Source organism: Vulpes lagopus, chromosome 14 (assembly GCF_018345385.1).
Source record: "Vulpes lagopus strain Blue_001 chromosome 14, ASM1834538v1, whole genome shotgun sequence".
Classification (NCBI taxonomy): Eukaryota; Metazoa; Chordata; class Mammalia; order Carnivora; family Canidae; genus Vulpes; species Vulpes lagopus.
The window spans coordinates 31,096,068-31,117,543 of record NC_054837.1 but is presented as its reverse complement, the minus strand read 5'-3'; positions in this window follow the sequence as shown (position 1 = coordinate 31,117,543).

Here is a 21,476-nt window from a genome sequence, read left to right as displayed (position 1 = left end):
GTCTTGGGGAAGGGGGTGCCATGCATAAGTTATAGCACCTCCTGCAACTGTGCAGTGTGCAACATGTACAACTGTGCATGACAGCACTGACCAGAGGCTGGTATTCTTGACATTCAGTGACTGCCAAACATGTATTGTATTGTATGCTAATTTATTCATTCATTCAACACATAATTTTTAGGTATGTTCTCACTCCCTGGCACTGCTTAAGGCACTGGGGATTCAAGAATAAGGGACTAATTCCTGGTTTCATGACAAGAGGGGAGAGAGAGAACAAACAAATAAAGAAGATAATTTCAGAGTAACAAATGCTATGAAGATGAAACAGAGTGATATGAGAGAGAGTGACTTGAAGGTGAAAGGGGCCATATATATTAGGTGGTCAGGGAAGCCCTAGGGAAGGTCCCTAAGGAGGGGACATTTGAGCATAGATTTAAGGAATAAGTAGAGGTCTAGCCCTCAAAGAACTGAAGGAGTGGTGTTCTGTGTATTCTGTGCAAAGGCCCTGAGGCTGGAATTGACCCAGACAGGGCTTTATATGGTTTATTCTAATTGTGATAGAATGCATGGGGAAGGCATTAAGCATTTATGCACTCTGCAGTGCTCTCATTACCTGAGCGAGCACGTGTGTTCGTCTCTTTTCCTTGCAACCACCATGGCTGAAGCGGTAGAGCTTGCTGGAGTATTATATTCCTCTACTCCTCTAAAAGGGTCCATCTTCAGATCAAATGAGGTTTCAAGGAGTCTTCACTCATGAGCCATGTCAGATTAGCTCCTTGAAGAATGACTTTTACCAGATTGACTTTCATGCAAGATTATTTCAAGAAGCCCTCATGGGAATTCTATATTTGCATTTGTTCTAAAATGGTTGTCAAGAGCACCGTAACTCGATATCTCTCATATAAAGCCCAACATAAGAAATTTATTTTAGTGCTCGGTATCAGAAATAAACCGAAGAATTGTTTTCTCTCACGACAGAGAAGAGATTTCCTGTGTTTCCCTTTTTGACCTGGCTGCCAGGAAGCTCAGGGCTGAATCATATGCTCCATCATAGAAACTGTTAATCCTTATAGTTGGCACAGTTACTCCCTCTTTCACTGGACCTAACTTGCTGTTTCTGTTATACTAACCTTTCTTATTTTTTAATGATTTTTTTTCTGTTGTGAGCTCTCTCCTTTTTTGGAAAGAAGTAGGGAGGGATGTAAATAAAAGCTTTATTCATCTGATGTGTAAGCAAATGTAGGCAAAGTCTGCTTGACCTAGTTCCCCAAGACCCAGGACTTGTAAATTCAAACATACCTAAAGAAAAACAAACACAAATTTCATTTCTTAGAATTAGCTTTGGGGTTAGAAATGAAGACAAATATATCTCCTGGAATAGCTCATTATTCTCTCATGCCCCGACATTTGCTGCTGTTTGTGGGCTGAGACAAGCCCACTTTATTCCTAATACCGCCTCCCTGGGTGGTGTCTATGTCTGAGCAGAGTGACGCGACCCTTCTAAAAGAGAACAGCGGACCCAGCAAAGCAGAACAGAAACTATTTTCAATTAAAAAGTAGCTCCTGCACAGGCTGACAGCTCACCCGAGCTACCTCTGACAGTCTGGTAACCTATAATTTTTCTTTGCAAGGACAATTATGTCCCTTCAAATGGCAGCATAATTAACCAGGCCTATTAAAGGCTCCCACATTTGTGTCGTTCTGCTGGGATGGTTCCCGGAGCTGGGGCCGGGTGAGACCTGTCACCGTGCCCGCTAACGAGCCCCTGCAAGGAGAGGCTGCATCAGGAGGAGGTGAGGCTGTGGCTGGCATTTTCTCGGGCACGCCAGGGACAAGGACCCCCCCCCCCCCCCCACACACACACCAGGTTGCTCCTATCTTGTAACATCTTAATCCTCACTCCTGGGGAAGGAATTAGCACCAGCAATTACACTTACACTCATTTTCTCCCAAAAATGCAATCCACCCCTCACCCTGAAAATAAGCAGGCAAGATTGAGGAACAGTCCAGAATGCAAACCGGTGATGTTTAGAAGTTAAAACAGACCAGCAGCTCTCTGAATGTGGTTCCTGGTTGCGCAGCAGCATCCCCGGACCTGGTGGCTGATAAAAATGCAGCTTCTGGGATCCCTGGGTGGCTCAGCGGTTTAGCACCTGCCTTCAGCCCAGGGCATGATCCTGGAGTCCTGGGATCGAGTCCCACTTGGAGCCTGTTTCTGTCTGTCTCTCATGAATCAATAAATTTTAAAAAATCTTAAAAAAAAAAAAAACGCAGCTTCTTTGGCCCAACCCCAGACCCTTCAGCCAGTCAGATATTCAGAGTGGCCTGGAAATTTGTGTTTCTATGGGCCCTCCAGGAGATTCTGATGCATGCTCAAGTTTGAGAAGCCTGGAATGGAGCAAAGCATCATGGGTTTGTTAATTTTGGAAGGCTTGAGACCTGCTAATCTAATCCATACACTTAGCCCGAGATGGAGGTTGGGAAGTCATAGGAAGGACTGAGCCTCTGTTCGGGTCAGCTTGCTCTGTCCCATGGCTTGTCTCTGCATTAACGGAGTGAGGGAAAGACGGCTGGCAGGGGGTGGATCTGAAGGGCAGGAAAGAGAGGAGGAAGAGGGTGTGAGAATATGCAGCCACGTTTTCAAACTCCACAGGTGATGAACTGAAGACCAAGGATCCAACAAGGGGATTAGTGTGCAGAATGAACTGTGGAGAGAGGAACACAGATGGAGTGTGGGACAAGACCACATTTCATCCGCAGTGGTTCTCCTCTGGGGTGACTGTGGCCCCCACTCCTTCCCAGGGATACCTGGCCACTCAGGCCTCCTTTCTGCTCCAATTTGTGTCTTTTGAAGGTCACTCTAGTGGCCAGCATGAGGATGAATGGATTGTGGGCACAAGATGGGGAGGCTGTCCCTGCTGTCCGGGTGAGTGCTGGTGGTGGCCTTCTGGAAAGGACAAAGAACAGAAGTTTCCACTTGCTGGGAAGAGAAGCATAATTTGCAAGTTCATGTCTGAATCCCAACATGGGCTTGATGCTGAAGGCCTAAATCTGGCACTTACCAGTTCATCCAAAGCTGCTTTTTTTGTGAAAAATTATAGCTTTGCCTTGTGTGGACACAGGTGGATAGAATGAATGCCTGATTTCCTTGTTGGGTTTTCACAGTGGGATAGGACCCACAGGCTACTCTGGCAGCAAAGTAGTGGGAGAGATGGAGAAGTGAGGTGAGAAGGGTTTTCGAGGTTTACTGATGCACTGCATTCGAGGGGGGATAGCAGAGTCCCAGATGACTCCTGGAGGGCAGGCTGTACCCTCTAACAGCTGAGATGGTCAAGAGGAAGGAAACTTAGGAGGAGACCCCGTTGAACGGAAGTCACTAAGGTGTTCAGCTCCTGATACTCCATTCATTCTCTGGGGACCAGGTTATGGACAGACCCCCTGGGAGAGCCAGGCCCCCTTCTCAAGCCAGGGAGGATGCCAAGACCTCCGTGCCACCAAATTTCACCAGCATCCTACGCAGCCTGGAGAGCCCTACAGAGACCATGGATGAAATCCAACCATCATGTGGCATCTGTAATATCTGGAGATTAGGAAGCCAGTGAGGGCTGTGCGTGATTTTTCCACTTTCATTCTGCAACACGACAGGGGCCCCCCGGAGCCAACAATGGCGCCAGGAGGGTTTTCACGAAAGGACGTGAGCAAGCGAAATTTTCCATTGCTTTCATTGCCCTACAATCGTACGAACAAGCTCTGGCCCACATTTGAACTTTCCAGAATAAGGCAATTATTGTTTTTCTCTTTTGTTTTTCTTGGTTCCCTGCTGCTGAGTCTCTGGGCTGGGCTGTTCTGGAATTTTTGTAGAAGGATTTCTAAGCACATTTGTTGATTCTGGTCTGTGATGACGGTGGATGTGCATAGGAGACAGAGTCCCATGCCAGGTGGTAACCCTCAGCCCATGCTGGGCATGTGTCCGGAACCAAACTACAAGCATCTCCCGCAGACCCTGCAGGCAGCTGCCATTCATCCGCTGGGTTGAGTAGACCCCTTCACATGTTCATCATTCGCAAGCCTTGGAGCCCAGAGAGGGTAAAGGACTTGTCTGAGGTCACACAGCAAAGCGATCCACACACCTTCCTTATTCTACGCTTCTGTGCTGAGGAGGGAAGAATCATTCTCTGGGGAAGACTGCCATCGGTTATATTTACGTAAGAGTTTGGTCATAAAGAGGACAATTCAAAAATGGAACGGATTGTTTTTTGATTAAGTGAGCTCTTCCTTGATGGACACCGAGAGCCTCATGGAGGGGAATCGGTGGGGTGCTAAGGCTGCCACCAGTGGCTCCCACGAGGTCATCTTGTACCTCTCACCAGCACCATGTTCAGTGACATCTCATTAGTAACTTAAGATTGGTCATGGTAAGAGTATTTACACCACAGAAATTGGCTAATACTACAAACCAAGGCTTTTTTTTTTTTAAGAGAGCCAACTGTTCAAAATTTAACAGCACACTCACTCCTAAGGATTCATTCATTCATTCATCTCACAAACCCTGATCAAGCATCTAACATATACTTGACACTATGCTAGATGTTGGCTCTCAAAAAATTGAAGGAGACTCTACTTTTTAAAGAAATGCATCACGTGGAAAAGGAGATAAATACCCACACTTCATCTTCACTCAGGAGACCCCTTAATTACTTAGAACCAACAACAAAAATAGTAGCGCTGGCGAGAGTTCTGTTCTAATGCTGCAAGCGTGGGAAGCCGCCCAGCTCAGCACATGGATCTTTTTTTTCTTTTTAAGATTTTATGTATTTATTCATGAGAGACACAGAAAGAGAGAGGCAGAGACACAGGCAGAGGGAGAAACAGGCTCCACTCGGGGAGCCCAACGCGGGACTCGATCCTGGGACTCCGGGGTCACGCCCTGAGCCAAAGGCATACGCTTAACCGCTGAGCCACCCAGGCGTCCCAGCACATGGATCTTTATTTCCCCTTCTCCTCTTTTATCTTACCATGGAGACAGGGCACTGCCTAGTGATGGAGGACACACTGACCCGGGGGGACAGGACAGGCGTCACGTGATGATCTGAGTGTGACAGTATTTAGTGAGCACTAATTATGTGTTACTGTACCATGCATAGTACAAGGGAGGGCTCTGGATGTGCTGGGGGCACATGTGACCCCTACCACAGTTTGTAAGGTCAGTGGAAGGGTGTATCCCTGTCCCCCAGCATATGCTAACCCCTCACGTCCCCTGCTGCCCACCCCACACTCCCACCCTGTCAAACTTAGGTGTCGCCATGTGACACATTTCAGCCAATGAAATGTGAGCCTCGGGGATGTGTTTCTTTTCTAGGTGAAAGCCTTAAGAGACAGTCTGTGCTTTGTTTTACAATCTGGCTCCTTTTTCAGGAGGCTGGTCCTGTTCCCGATGGACGCTCCAGAGCCTGGTCCTGCAGCGAGGTTGAAGGGGAGCAGAACTCCATCCCTCCTCCCTCGAAGGACCCGGAGCAAGTGTGACCACTAATTCTTTGCCACGAGCAACAGAGAGTTTCGGATCATCTGTTACTACAAACTAGCCTCATATGTCCTGACTGGTACCGGGCAGGTAACAGTCACTTCCCCGTGCTGTAAATGAGGAGACTGATAGCCAGAGAGGTTCAGTGAGACTCCCAAGCTCACACAGTAAGCAAAGGACGGGACTGGAACTTAAACCCAAGAAGGCTGGTGCCAGAATTTGAGCTGCGAACCACTCCCGGGTAGAACAGTGAGGGAGTCAGCTGACTTTTAGTTCTAATCTTGAGTGACATTTTGGGTCCTCAAAAAAACCTAAAACTCATTGCCCTGAGTCTCTTTCCAATCCACAATTCCTAAAACCCTTGTTTATTTTAAAGAAGAATGCATTCCATATGTTTCTGACCCTCTTTCCTTTAAGCCTCTCTAACTGCGTTTGGGCAGAGTATGATATCCAGAGAAACTTGTGGATTATAATTTTTTTTCTTCAGTAAGAGAAAGTCAGATGTTGCCTCCAGGCAGTGTGACCCAAGCAAGCTCCTGAGGGTGAGACAGACGGGGTGTTCTCTACCCACCTCTCCAAGCACTACAGCTTTAGAAATGACAGGAGAAGTGGGGTCCCCGGGTGGCTCGGTCGGTTGAGCATCTGACTCTTGGTTTTGGCTCAGGTCATGATCTCAGGGTTCTGGGATCGAGCCCCATGTCGAGCACCTTGCTCTGTGGGGAGTCTGCTTGTCTCCCTCTTCCTCTGCCCTTCCCCTATCTCGAGCTCTCTCTCTCTCTTTCTAAATAAATAAATAAATAAATAAATAAATAAATAAATACCTCTTTTAAGAAAGAGAAAGAAAGAAAGAAATGACTGGAGAAGGAAGAATATTTTCAGAAAAATCCCAAGAAAGCCAGTTATAGTAGATGGCAGAGGATACCTATTTTGGAGGGGTATAGTGTGAATTCTTGTTTGTCCATCTCATGAGAGATGTGATGGCTTTATCTGACTCTCTTTACACACACACACACACACACACACACACACACACACACACTGGGGAGTGGGAGAGGCTGGAGAAGACCAGTGAGCAGGAGTTCCCAGACTGGTTGGTTGCAGGTTATCGTGGGTGGAATGATGGCTCCTTAGAAGATATGTCAACACCCACACCTCTGGAGCCTGTGCATATGACCTTATTTGGAAAAAAGGTCTTTGCAGATGTGATTAAGTTAAGGATCTTGAGATGAGATCACGCTGGATTAGCCAGGTGGACCCTAACTTCAATGACAAGTGTCCTTCTGAGAGAAAGGCCTGGGGAGATTTGAGACAGGGAACGGAAGGATGTTGAGGGTGTAGCATGAGCCAAGGAATGCCAGAAGCCACCAGAAGCTGGAAGATTTTCCACTAGAACCTTCTGAAGCACTGTGGCTGTGACCTTGATTTCAGCCCGGTGATCCTGATTTTGGACTTCTGGCCTTCAAAACTGTGTGAGAATAAATTCCTGTTGTTTTAAGCCCCCAAGTTTGTGGCAATTGGTTATGGAGCCCTAAAGAAACTAGTACATGGGGCTCTTCACATTCTTAAAACTTGCTGAGGATTCTCTAAAAGCTTTGCTTTCTACAAAGCTTTTCTGCCCTGTAGCTGTTGATACTTATTTGTTAGAAATTAAAACTGGTACATTTAAAGAAGATCTAGGTATTCATTTACTTAAAAATAACAACATAGCTATCACATGTTGACATGAACAAAATATACTTTTCAGAACAAGTTTCCCGAAGAAAAAAGATTCAGCGAGAAGAGTGGCACAGTTTTCTATTTCTTCAATGCCTGTAATCCAGAGAAAATCCAAATTCTGTTCATCCAAAAATAGCTGGGTTTCTTACGTCTGCTCCTGCATCCAATCTGTTGCGATATGTCGTTTTGTTTAAAGAATGTGAAGAGAACTCTGCCACACAATGATAGCTCATTTGGAAGGAGGAAGCAGAACTGCAACAGCCTTTCTAGATAATTGTGGATGTGTCCTGTCGCTTCTGGGAAACACTGTACACTCACAAGAGAATGAGAGCAAAACAGGCAATTCTCTTAGTTCTATTACAAAAAGAGCACTGATGGCATAGACCTTAGAAAGGGGTTCCTCAGGGTTTCCCTGAACCACACTTTGAGAACCGATGTCCTAGAGGCAGGAAAGGGAAGAAAGCAACATTCAAGGGAAGAAAATAGCTCCTCACCCTCCTGCCCTCGAGGAGTGAAGGCTCAGAGCCCGGCGAGGAGAGCCAGTGCGGTTCCTCCAGCAGCCCCAGTAGAAGGGTCCTCAGTTCCTGTTTTGGCGCCACGACGTGAGCGAGCTGTGCAAGCTTGTGCTCCACGGGGTGGGGCAGCCCAGGGCTCCTGGCCTGGCTGCGACCTATATCCCAGGACCCTGTCAACACAGCCGCCCAAAGCTCCCTCAGAGACAAAACGGGGTGACACCACCCGCCCGCCCTACTCCGCAGACTCAGTGTGAGGCCTGCTGAGAGCACAACAGGTGAAGGGCGGTAGGAAAACAGGAAAGGTTCTCAGGTCGAGAAAGCTCCCATTTTCAATCGGTCATAAGGGGACAAGTTTCACCACCGGCTTTGGCGTTGGTTATTGGTTTCTTGGGGTAAATCACCAAACAATTCTATCTTGGTTTCCTTACCCATAACATAAGGCTGGTGCCATCACCCTGTCTCCTTCCTCCTGTAACTATCCATTGAGATAAAGTATGCTGAGGTGTTTTGAGGAAGTCAAGACAACAGAGAAATGAAAGGCCCTTCCCTCCCTTCTCTCCAGAGACGTTTAAGGAATCCCTAGCACGTGGGTGTAGTGATACCTGCCAGAAAGACACTGGCTGGTCCTGCCCTCATGTGCAGAGATTACATGTATGCAAATTATATGCAAATAAACACCCCGCCACACCGAGTTCTCCCACCTGACCAGGAATTCTGGGGGTCCTGGCTTTCCCCTAGCGGTCAGCGGCACTTAAGTGGCAACGTCACACTGATGTGCTTTGCCAGAACAATCCTACCTACGACAGCGGCACGAGGAGAGTGTTAAGCTGTGGTTTTTTGATAGGTGTTGCCAACTGCACTGGCGACAGGGGACTTGTGTTGGAAGAGCTGGAATCAAGTTATGATCAGATAAAGGCATTAATCTCAGCTCTGGGGAATGGTCTCTTTGACCCAGCTTGGGGCAGGAAGGGGAACTGGGCAAGAGAGAGGTATAAGTATCGTTCCCAGCTGCTTGCTACTGTCTTCTCACATCCAGGGTCATCCTGCACGTATTCCTCTTTCTTTAAAATCCTGCTAAATCTCAGCCTATGGTCCAGGCACTGCTCTAAATGCCTTACCTGTCTTACCTAATCTAGCCTCAGAGCGCAGTGTCCCCACTGCAGTGAACAGGGCCACGATTGCAGCAGGACGTGTCGCAGACCATGGTAGATTCCCAACATAAAGACATTCACGTCATTGCAGAAAACAGTAAACACATGGGACTGAAGATGCGGAGGATCAACAAAATGGAAGAGTCTAAAAGCATGAGCAAATATTGAGGAAGAAAAATATTGAGGAACAGAACACTGAAAGGAAAATGAAAATTCAACTTCCCAAGTAGAAATGATGCCTACTGGCGGATATTTCTGGGGACTTCCCTGCTATAATGATCAAGCCACAAGTCAGTCTTCAAGAAGCACCAAAGAAAGTGATGATCGCTAACAAAGTGGTCTGTGTTGATGTCATTCAACTGTGCTGGCATCAGAAGGCTATCCTGACCCTTGCAGACCTTCACAAGACTTACCACCTACCTATGCACCGTCTCACCAGAAGAAATGGGAAAAGAACTTTAAAAACTCTTGTCGGTTGGGAAAAGTATATATGAAGGCCAGAAAAGTTTAGACAAAACAAATAATGCAAACTTCAGGGGAATGCTTTTTTTTGTTTGATGGGAATATAGGCATCTAACTTTGCTCCCTCTCAAAACCTCACTAAAACTACAAGAAAAGCATTTGTTGTTTTGCTTTTGTCTTGTTTTGTTCTTTTCCTTTCTTATATACATCTTCAACCTTCAGGGAGGAGAGGGGAGGGGAGGAGGGGAGGAGAGAGAGAATAGCAAGAAAATTTTGGAAGCTGAGAGGTGGATGGTTGGGTTGTAAACTGACTTAGCAAACTCAAAAACACTGAATCCTAAAAACAAGTCCATTTCTCATGGGTGACAAGAAAATGCAGATATTTCCCATTTAAACTTACTATTTATATCATTGAAAACAAGACGTTCCCAAATTAAAATCCTTCTGGGTATGTGAGATAGAAGAAGCCTTGCGGACAGAAAACCAAATCAAGTAACCAACAAGAAAAGCAAAACCATCATAACAATAAATGTGAATAGTTGAGAATGGCTGCACCAGCTGGCATTCCCCCCTGCAGTGGAAGAATGTTCCCCTTTCTCTGCATCCTCGCCAACATCTGTCATTTCCTGACTTGGTCATTTTATCCATTCTCACTGGTGTGAGGTGGTATCTCATTGTGGTTTTGACTTGTATTTCTCTGATGCCGAGTGATGTTGAACATTTTTTGGCTCCTCAAAATATTGTTAATAGAGCTACCCTATGACCCAGCAATTGCACTACTAGGGATTTACCACAAGGATACAAATGTAGTGATCCAAAGGGACTCCTGCACCCCAATGTTTATAGCAGCAATGTCCACAAGAGCCAAACTATGGAAAGAGCCCAGATGTCCATCAACAGATGAGTAGATAAAGAAGATGTGGCATATATATACCATGAAATATTACTCAGCCATCAGAAAATGAAATCTTGCCATTTGCAATGACATGGATGGAACTAGAGGATATTATGCTAAGTGAAATAAATCAGTCAGAGAAAGAAAATTATCATATGATCTCACTCTTATGTGGAATTTAAGAAACAAAACAGGATCATAGAGGAAGAGAGGAAAAAATAAAACAAGACAAAATCAGAGAGGGAGACAAACCAGAAGAGACTCTTCATCACAGGAAACAAACTGAGGGTCACTGGAGAGGAGGGGGATGGAGGGATGGATGGGGTGTCTGGGTGATGGACATTAAGGTGGGCATGTGATGGAATGAGCACTGGGTGTTCTATAAGACTGATGATCACTGAACTCTACCTCTGAAACCAATAATACATTATATATTGATTAGCTGAACTTAAATAAAAAATTTTTTAATTAAAAAAATGTAAATAGTTTGCAGTGTTAAAAGGCAGTGTTTCAAAGTGGTCAATTACAACAGATACAAAAAGCAAATTGGTAAAGAGAGGCTAAAAATCATGGCAAGTGATTTTCAATCAACTTCACATAAAAGGAAAGGGATTAATGTCTACTAATACAGTGTGTATAAAGCAAAATTTTCATCAAGATAAAGATTATTCATTGTTAAAAAAACTAGAGTTAATAATGAAATAAAGATCAACTAAGTAACAATAGTGTAAAGTGAATAGAATAAAAACTAGTAGCAATATATGGACAGATTAATAAAAGCAGAGTGGTCTATGGACCTGCAAGCCCATAAGTAAGTAAAGGAAATAAACAGTAAATTACCTCCACACAACTTACAGACCTGCCAAAATTACACTGTACAAGCAAGAATCAGACCTTCTTTGGAGTGTTCATGTTTTTATATAAAAATTCCCCCCAGAAATTCCATTTGTTCAACAGAAACAAAATACATATGTGTACAAACGTTTGCATATTTCATAAACCCTGGAGTGGTGTAAGGTTTTGGCACTAAGGGACAATCCGAATGTTTTATCACTTGGACAGGTCAAAATTTGCTGATAAACATTCCTTTGGGACAGAAAGTAAATGATTTACTAGACCCCAAACCAAGTGGCTCAAGATGGGAAATCCATTTCCTCCAATCCTCCGACGGGAGCAGCTTGGAGACCCCTTAGAGCTAAAATTCCCAGCCTGCCCCGCATCCCACTGTGTGTGCTTGTGCGTGTGCATGTGTGAGTGCATTTGTGTGTGTGCGTGCGTGCGTGCATGGATACAGGAAGGGCTCTTTACTTCTTCGTGTCAAACCCCTCTGGCTGAGCTCTCTTGCTCAAGTCACACCAAAGCAGTTCATTTGGGTTTCATTGGCAGACTCTGAAGTTTGATATAGACGGAGAAGTCTCCCTGGGAGCTTTTGACCTGTGACAAGAGATTTCAAGGTCACAGGGAAGACTTATTGAAAAAACATGCCACACCTAGGAAAGGGAGCCTCTGGATATTTTGACATTTTCTTACGAGGTTATGGTTATGTTCTCCACAGACAAAAGAGGTTGCAGGGTAAGAAAAACAAGAAGAAACAAATGTTTGGCACCCTCCATTTTGGGGGAACCTTTCCTCTACTCTTGTCAAAAATATGCAGTTCCAACAAATCTTCAACCTTTCAGAAGGTGGATTTGGTTTTTTTGTAAACAGCCTAATGTAATTCAGAGCTCAGCATAGTGCATAAGTACGGTAATTTATCTTGTTAATGATGTCATTATTAAAGCAGGTATAGCTCAATAAGATTGATTTTCATGTGTAATTTACAGGCTGCCCTGAAAAGAAATTTATAAAGATAATATTAATAGCAGTACCATCGCTAGAACAAGCGTGAAAACAATTCAAGGTCATTACTTTGAAGGAAAACACTTGTTTAAGTTAAAAGATGTCAGACAGTTGTCCAAAAAGTTTGGATTTATTGTTTTATAGATCACTATATCCTTGAAAAACAGAAAAAAAAATTCGCTGTTGGCTTTTCTCTGATTATGGAAGAGATATATTGAAATTGTACATAGTAAAATACAGAAGAACACTGGGAAGACAATAAGTCACCCAAACTATTTCCCAAAGATATTTATAGCTCAGATGTTGATGTGGATCACTCCATTCCGCCCCTCTGCCCCAATTACAGACCTTTTATTTGGAGACGAATCTCAAGAGACTTTACTTCTTCAGATTTCTTTTCTCTTTAATGTTATGTATAATGAATGAAGAAAGATTTTTCTTTTCAATAATCACAAATTTCATTCTTGTCTTCGAAAGCCATTTTTAGCTTGCCTTTAAAAAACAGTGCCTTTATGCCTTGGGTGCATCAGCAGAATTGTCTCATCTTCGCTAATTCACCACTAGGAAGCATGTTGGGAAGAGAATCTCTGGCAATCTTTTCCCTAACTTCCATAGACTCTCGGCAAGTGCTTCTCCTACATAAACCCTAAGTAATTAATTGAATTTTCCCCCTTCCCTAAGGCTGCAAAGAAGATAGAAGACCCTGGGCAACCTCACCTGCCCATAATCCAACAATAAGAGCACACACAGCAAGCTGACACATGCTGAGCACCGTGCCAAGTGTTTTCCATGCTTTTCCTCATTTTACCCTCAAAATAACTCCATCCACGAGATGGATGGTATTGTTTTCCCACTTGGCAGATAAGGAAATTGGGCTAAGTCGCTGACTCAGTCCTGTGGCTGGTGAGAGGTAGAGCCCAGACCTCCATGAAAGACTGTCTGGACAGAAGTCCACACCCAAACACTGCAAGAGTCACCTCTTCTCTGTTTCGAAGCCACCTGGAACCTACTCAACCAGCGGGTCACCTGCTCCCCACCTCTACCCTGCAGGCTTCTGGGGGCCCTGGGCAGCCAGACCTCCCCAGACCCTCTGAAATTCTCCTTCCGACTTCCTTCAACAGGCAGGATTGTCAGATTCCCACCAAGCCCCTGGATGAAGGACTGGCTTGCTCACCCTTCCTCAGCTAAAAATCCGAGCAAGTAAGAAATACAGCATGAACAAGGGAAAAGGAGAGGGTGGGAGTTCAACGTGCAGTAAAATTAGCACATTTAAAAGATTTCATTCAGGGAACTTTTTCCATAGTCAAATTTCTTGTTTTCTAGTTGCTTGGTTTCCATTGAAAGGCAATTTCTAGTCACCTTTGGCTCCACTTGGTTTTTGCAGATGACTCAGCCGTTCCCTTAATTCATTCATGGGCTGCTAATACTGTTTTGCTTACCAGGTGGAGGAGGGCTAATGAGAGGGTTAGGTTAGGTGGTCTCTCCACCGGTTCACAGAATGGGGACAGCTGGGGTGGCTCCGTCTGCCCAGGTGACAGAAAATTCCCTCATGGCCATCTCAGGCACCCAAATTGCACAAAGATCCAGAGCCTACGTGATGAGGGCCTTAATTCATCCTGAATGGAAGGTTTCAGGAAAATGCAATTAGCATCAAATCATTGAGGGGAAATTGGTTATGGGAGGAGAATATACCAAGTGTTGGCCCCTAGAACTTCCTCCAGTAACGGCAACGTTCTCCATCTGTGCCATCCAATATGGTAGCCACCCGCCACCTGCAGCTACTGAGCCCTTGACATGGGACCAGTGTGATGGAGCAACTGAATTTTTCATTTTATTTAACTTAAACTTAAAGAGCCACATGCAGCTAGTGTCACTATTGGCACAGCTACGTGCAAATACCCATGCCTGACGGAAGAAGAGGAAAGTCAGAAAAGCTGCCCTCATGCAGATGCTTTTCGAGAAATGTCACTATGAAAATGTCCCTTTAAGTCCCCTTCCAACCGCGCCAAGAGATCAAATGGTTTTATTTAGAGCTACTGCTGGGGAAAGTGCTCATTTGGACTTTATAAACACTGGTTTCCCCAAGTCAGACTCATTATTGCTTAAGGAGTTTAAACCCATCAAGCGAGAATAAACAAAACAAAACAAAGCTTTAAGTGTTTCTAAACCCATACACCAGCTCCAGTTCAAGCAGACAATTGAAATATCCAAGTGACAGGATGACACCTGAAGCTGAATGCTGATGGCGTGAAATTCTTGTCTTGCGTGAATATTTCTGATTTTCATTAAGGACGTTTTTTCATTGCCTTTGAAATAAGCACAGTGCTTCAGAGAGGGGAAAAGCCACATTTTTCTTTTCCTGGACCTGTGATTCCGGGTCTGGGCGAACAAGTTTGTAAGAAACTGAAAGCCAAAGTGAGTGAGGCTCATGCTCCAAACGTCGGCCTAGGGCTGTGTCCCTTGCAGGCCTGCCTTGTGGGTGGGGGGACGTGGGTGGGAGCAGGAGGGGCAGCTCGGGGCTAAGTGATGGTCCAGAAGGGAAAGTCGAATAAATAATATCCCCCTGGGGGGGCTCCCTGCCTGTGGGCCAAGGGCGACTAGGACTCAACAAATTTAAGAGGCTCCTCACCAGAAAGAACTGTGCAAAAGCTGGGACGTTTCTCTGCTCTGACACTTTCCTTTCTTTCCACCACTGGACCAGGCACCAGGGAGCCCGATTGCCATGTGACAGGCGCCTTTTGTCAAACTGTTGTTCAGTAATGACCTTGAGGTGTTTTTTGCCTCCAGAGCACTCTGTAATTCCTGTTAACCCAAAGGATGTCAGAGGCAGCGTGGAGGTCCTTGGGCTGACCATTAGAGCAAAGGGCTGTGGAGCTGGGGACCCAGGTCCCCCAAAGCTCCCCCAAGCAACTCCTGGGGAAATCCTCTGAATGCCAATCATTTCTGTTTTCCTGGTTGCTCCACCACCGTTCTCTTGATCCTGGATTTCCTTTCTTGCTCTTTCCCCCTTTTTCACTCTGTCCTATTTTTGCCAAAGGGCTCCAAAATCTGTCCCCAGTTCAGCCACTGCACCTCTCGACCGCCCCCACTGGAACCCAAACACCCCTCCTTGCTCACCCAGACAATGACAACAGCCTTCTTGTGGGCTCCCCTTCCACTCTCGCTTCCCCACACAAGAGCCAATATAACATGATCCTTGCAAGAACACAAATCTGAGTATGCCATCACCCTAAACCAACTATTCCTGAATACCCTAAAAGTATGTCTTTCAAACCATGTTGACACTAATGCCTTTAACACATTTCACATCACGACCCAGATACACACCTGTGACTGCATCAACAGGCAACTAGTCATCCCTGCCCCATGCAATGCACTCTGATGTTTTCTACACATCCCATCCTATCCTATCCATTCTGTTCTGTTCTATTTTATTGATGTTTAATTGTAAACACAACCCATTAAACTGATTTTGTAACCCATACAAGGGTTTCACTTATACTAGAATAAAATCTATACTCCCTTCACAAACCAATAAGGCCCTCTGTGATCTGACCTCTCTCACCTCCCAGACTGCCTTGCTCCTGTCTTCCCCATGCCCACACTGGCCTGCAATGGGGTGAGCTTGTCCCTACCTTCAGGTCTTTGCATTCGCTATTCCCTCTGCTGGGAACATAGGCCCTTCAGAACTCCAGGCCCCACTCTTAGCTCACATCAGGCTTCTCCCACTCTGACCGTCCTCCCTAAAGAAACCACACTCATCCCCTTTTGTCTCATCCTGTGGCTTTATTTTGTACTTGCTGTGTGTCACGATTTGAACTGTCTTTGAATGTGTGGTCTTTTTCATGATTGTTTCCCTGCCCTGCCCCCTGAGAACAGAAGCTCCAGCTCCACCCAGCATCCTGCATCCATGGCTCTCACACTTCACCAAGCATCACAATCACCTGAGGTGGGGGTGCCTGTGAGCACTCAGGACATGGGACCCATCCCAGAGTTCCCCACCTTGCCGGTCTGAGACAGAGCAGCGGAATCTGCATTTTCAACAAGTTCCCAAGTGATGCTGTTGCCACTGGTCCAGGGACCATGTGTGAAAACAGCAATGCCCCCACATGGTAGGTGCCCAATGACTGTCCATGTCAGAGGGGAGAGCGGGGACTCTATTTCACATGTGTGGTATTTAATGTTTGAATTGTGAGATGTAGCCCCAGCGCTATTATCGTAAACTTGCCCAAATGCCCAGATCTTACTTCTTTGTATATAAATAAGAAATTTGAACTAGCTGGTCTCTTATTTTGCTGTCACTTCCATAAATGGTTTTTTAAAAAATTGATTGTACAACACTCTGCATTTGTTTTTCTGGCCCCTGAGACCATTATCCAAATAGTACATTAATTTCTTCCAATCAGTCCTGACTGTAGCATCAAAAGCTTTGTGCTGAAGAATTACACGCAAATGCTCATTTTTTTTAACAATTTAATTTTTGTCCATAATCACCAAAAAATGGGAACAACCCAAACGTCGGTAAGCAAATTGTGGCACATCCATACAAAAGCACCAAACTATTGATACACACAACAACTTGGATGGATCTCAAAATAGTCATGCTGAGTGAGGAAGCCAGACCAAAAAAAAGTACCTGCTGTCTGTGTGTGTGATTTCTATGCTACTGTAGAAAAGACAAATAAGTCTACTTAAGTGATTAAACGCAAAGCTGTTGTTGCCTGAGCGGGTGTGTGTGTGTTTGGGGGGAGTTGAATGGGCAGAGCCCAAGGGAACATGTGGCGGAGGCTGTGATGTTGTTTGGTGTCTTGGTTGCGGCAGTGGTCACCCGGTGTACATACATTTGTCAGAACTCAGTCACTGTCCATGTGAAACGGATGCATTTTATTACACGTAAACTAAACTTCAATGAAGATGCTTTGAATTTTAAAAACAACTGAAGTGAGAAATTCAAATCGGAACCTGCAACAAAATCACCCACTCCCTGATGATTTGTTAACTCCCGAGTGAAACAGGTGCCCACCTATCTACAATGGAGAATTTATTAGGGGAACTTTTCTCACAGGGCAAGCACCGTGACAGCACACGAGCCATCTTCTGAGATCTCATTTCCTTTTTAAAGCTTCTCCCTGAAGACCAAATCCACCGGAGAAGTGATCTTCAAAAAGCTGTGTCCCTCAGTTCCTTGGTAAGAACTACTTCTGAAAATGCACACAGCTTGGCCTGCTGCTCTTAGAGCAGTCTCCATAACCCCCGTTGAATTTCCTGTGGTTGTTCTCAACAGCCTCCCTGTCCTTTGAAGATGAAAAAGATCAAGGGGGTCAGAAAAGCCAGGTGAAGTAGGCAAGGGGGTGGCTCGCATTCTAAGCCCTAGAAAAAGTTGAATCCAAGAGAGATGACTTTCCACTTCCTGAGTGTCCTCTCGGGGCCTGGGAGGCAGACTGGGGCATTGCTCTGGACCTGCGGGTAGCTATATATAGGAGAGGTTGGCGGAGGCTTTGTTGGTGGACGGGATGGAAATGAGCTTGGAATAGCTGGAGACGGTGCTGGCTGGCCTGGGTTTGGAAGTCACTGAGGTCAACAGATTTCTGGTGTCAGCCCAGAGAAGGACTTTCCACTGGGCAGTGTGTGCTCTGCGCTGGGCCGCTTCACACAAGGTGACACTCTATGTTTGGCAGGGTGGAGGCCAACTTCTCCAGAGCAGCCTGGGCAAAGCCCCAGGAAGGCCGGGCTTTGGCTCAGGACACAGCTGTTCCATCCCCAGCCCAGGAAGAGAGCAAACCAGAGGTGACTTCTTCAGGGCCCCAAGAACCCACCCTGTCCTCTTCTGGGGTAGCTTGATAAGGAGATCCAGAAGATGGAGGTTTGGGTGTTTTATTTCTCACAGAAGCAGTATCACCAAGTGCCAATGCATCTCTAAAAGTAGCATTATGATTAATTGGGGAGGGCTTACCCTGGTTACTTGCAAAATTTACACACTAAAAAAATCACATTTAAGAAATTCCAGATAAGAATACCTTAAATAACATAAATATTGATTTCTCTTCCATAGAATATAAATATGTAGTTAGGCAATCAAGGATGGCTAAGGTACCCCTTGATGTTAAGACCCCTGATGTTAAGATGTTGTTTCTCTGCCATTCTCCACACTGGGATTTTTGCTCAAGTTTCAAAGTGATTGCTTAAGCTCCAGCCATCAAATCTTTATCCTAGTCAGAAGGAAAGGAGGGACAAATATCAGAGTGCCATGCCCCTTTAAAGATATTTCCTGAAAACTACCTATCATTCTTCTACATGAATCTCATTGCTAGTTAATCCCTTGGCCAGACCTAGCTGCAAGAGAGGCTGGGAGATATAGTCTTGATTTCAGTGACCGTATACCCTGTTAAAAATTAGGAGGACTCATTCTGGTGGAAATGATACCATGTGACTTCCGGGGCAAGGTCATACAAGGATGCAGCTTCCAGTGGCTTCTCTTTGGGTGCTTGCTCTTGGAAACCAGCTGCCAGGCTGTAAGGAATCCCAAGCAGCCACATGGAGAGGCCACGTATAAGTGATAGTCCCAGCTGAGGCTCCACCCATAAGCAGCATCAACTCATAGATGGAGCCCCCAGACACCATGAGAAAATCTCTCCTCCTGCTAATTCCTGGAATGGCTAACCCTGGGGTTGCTTCTTCAGGCAGCAAATTGGCACAGAAGGCTAACAGAGTTTGGACATTATTCTGTAAGTGGCAGAGGGAGCCCTGAAGAGTTTTATGTAGGGGAATAAAACAGGAAATAAGGTCCCTACAGCGCCTCCCCCGACACCTGCTTGCCTCTGGCTCTTCCTCTTCCCTCCCCCAGAGGAGAAGCTGCTGACCTGATTACGAGCACTGACCCAGCTAGCATGAAGTTCTATGTTAATTCCTCCTCTGATATGTCTTGTGTGTACAGTGCTACAGTGCTGGGGTACCCACGGACAGAGGAGGTGTCTTACAGGGCATGATCCAGACATTCTTGTCTGTAATTCCATTTAACAAGTCTTCCCTTCGTATCCCAGGTGATCTGGTCAGGGTGTGTTTTGGATGCACATCTCTGGCAGAAAGGATGCAGCTACTGATTTGACAGAGAGCAGTGGAGGAAGGCGACCGGCCTAGAGGTGGGAGCTCAATTAAGAGGCTACTGCCATTTGCAGCTGAGAAATTAAGCATTTCCAAATGTGGGCAGGGTTAGAAAGGAGAGAAAGGAGTTTTGGAAAATATTGGGGAGGTAAAATTGGCAGAGCTTGGATATCAACTGGATGGGTGGGGAGAGAGGAGTGAGGAGTTTTGGATAATTCTGACATTTCTTTTTGTTGTTTTTGTTTTTTGGGTTTTTTTTATAGATTTATTTTTTATTGGTGTTCAATTTGCCAACATAGAGAATAACACCCAGTGCTCATCCCATCAAGTGCCCCCCTCAGTGCCCATCACCCAGTCACCCCCACCCCCTGCCCACCTCCCCTTCCACCACCCCTAGTTCGTTTCCCAGAGTTAGGAGTCTCTCATGTTCTGTCTCCCTCCCTGATATTTCCCACTCATTTTTTTTCTCCTTTCCCATTTATTCCCTTTCACTATTTTTTATATTCCCCAAATGAATGAATGGGCAGCCCTGGTGGCACAGCGGTTTAATGCCACCTGCAGCCCGGGGTGTGATCCTGGAGACCTGGGACTGAGTCCCACATCGGGCTCCCTACATGGAGCCTGCTTCTCCCTTTGCCTGTGTCTCTGCCTCTCTCTCTCTCGCGCTCTGTGTCTCTCATGAGTAAATAAAAAATTTTTTAAATCTTAAAAAAAAATTCTGACATTTCTGACTTAGGGGGAGCAGCTGGTAATGCCATAAAGCATAGTTTGGAAAGGTGGATGAGTTTGTTTGGGGATATGTCAAGTTTGACCAGCCAGCCAGGTGGAGATGTCTGGTGGGTGTGAGTGTGTGTGTGGTGGGGGTGGGGTGAGATTCTTCATCTGGGGAGGGAGGGGGTCAGGTGTCAATATGTTGGCCAAAAGCATACCAATCATTATGTCATAGGGTGCATCAAAGGCTTGAAGAACACAAGTGCCACCATCTAGAGGCTCAGCTCACCCTGAGGCTATGAGCAGAACTGGGAAGGTCCAGAGGTGGTGTTGGAATGAACAAAACAGGCTGTACTTGATCAACAGTGGCAGGCTGATTGACAGTGGCAGGCTGATTGACAGTGGCAGGCTGATGATTGACAGTGGCAGGCTGATTGCAAAACTGACCCTGATTCTGCACCTCTCCCTACCCACACCCCTTGCAAAGTGACTTTGTAGCCTCTCCTCTCAAGACAAGGAGTCCATTTCTACCTGACCTCCCCTTGATTTGAGCTCAGCTGTATGACTTGTTTTGACCAATGAGCTGTGGTAGAAGCAATGTTACTCGCCCACTGGAGGAGAAGAGACCATATGGGACTGAGCTGAATCATTCCAGCCATGGCTAAGTTCAACCAGCCAGCCCCCAGCTGACCCGCCTGCTGCAGATGCACAGCGCAAATCAGCTAAGGTCAGCTGAGCCCAGCCCAAATCAGAACTCCCCAGCTGAGCAACAGGCTCATGAGTAGAACAGTAAGTGGCTGTTGTCTCAAACCATTATGTTTGGGATGGTTTATTACACAGTGTGTGTGACTGATACACAGACCCTGGGAAGTAAGGGAAGGTCTGTGTCATAGAGCTTGTTTACATGGAGATGTTATACGCAAATAGAATAAACTAGGTATATGTCAAGGAGGTAACCATCCTGTCTTCACTCCTAGAACTTTGGTGATATCACCTATTCCTTTGTGCCAATCCCATTGGAGGACCTCCGGAGTGAAAGAGTAACTTCACAACATGGTTAGTAGGCTACATAATTCTTTGTGGTGGGAGGTTATCCCCTGCATTGGAGGGTTTTTAGCAGCATCTCTGGCCTCCACCCACCAGACCCTAGCAACATGTCTCCCACCCCAGTTATGACAACAAAAATGTATCCGGGCATTGACAAATGTTCCCTGGGGAGTAAAAATCACCCCAGGTTTAAACCACTGGGCTATAGGATTCCAGAAAAAAGTGTGAGACCAGCCCTCATAGAACAAACTGGAAGACCAATATGGCTGCTGCAAGGGCACATGCATTCAGTCACTCATTTGTGCATTCATAAGCAATGGCTGCATGCCTACTACATGCTGGCCACTGTACCAGCTGCTGGAGGGGGTCCCAGGTCCTGTCCCAAAGAACTCATAATCTATTGGCCACAAACAAGTAGACTAGTGCAAGCCCTGGGACATCAGAGAAGAGGCATTTAAGATTACTGTAGATTGAGATTAACATGCAGTTGAGTGGGAAGCATTCAGGGGAAACTTCCT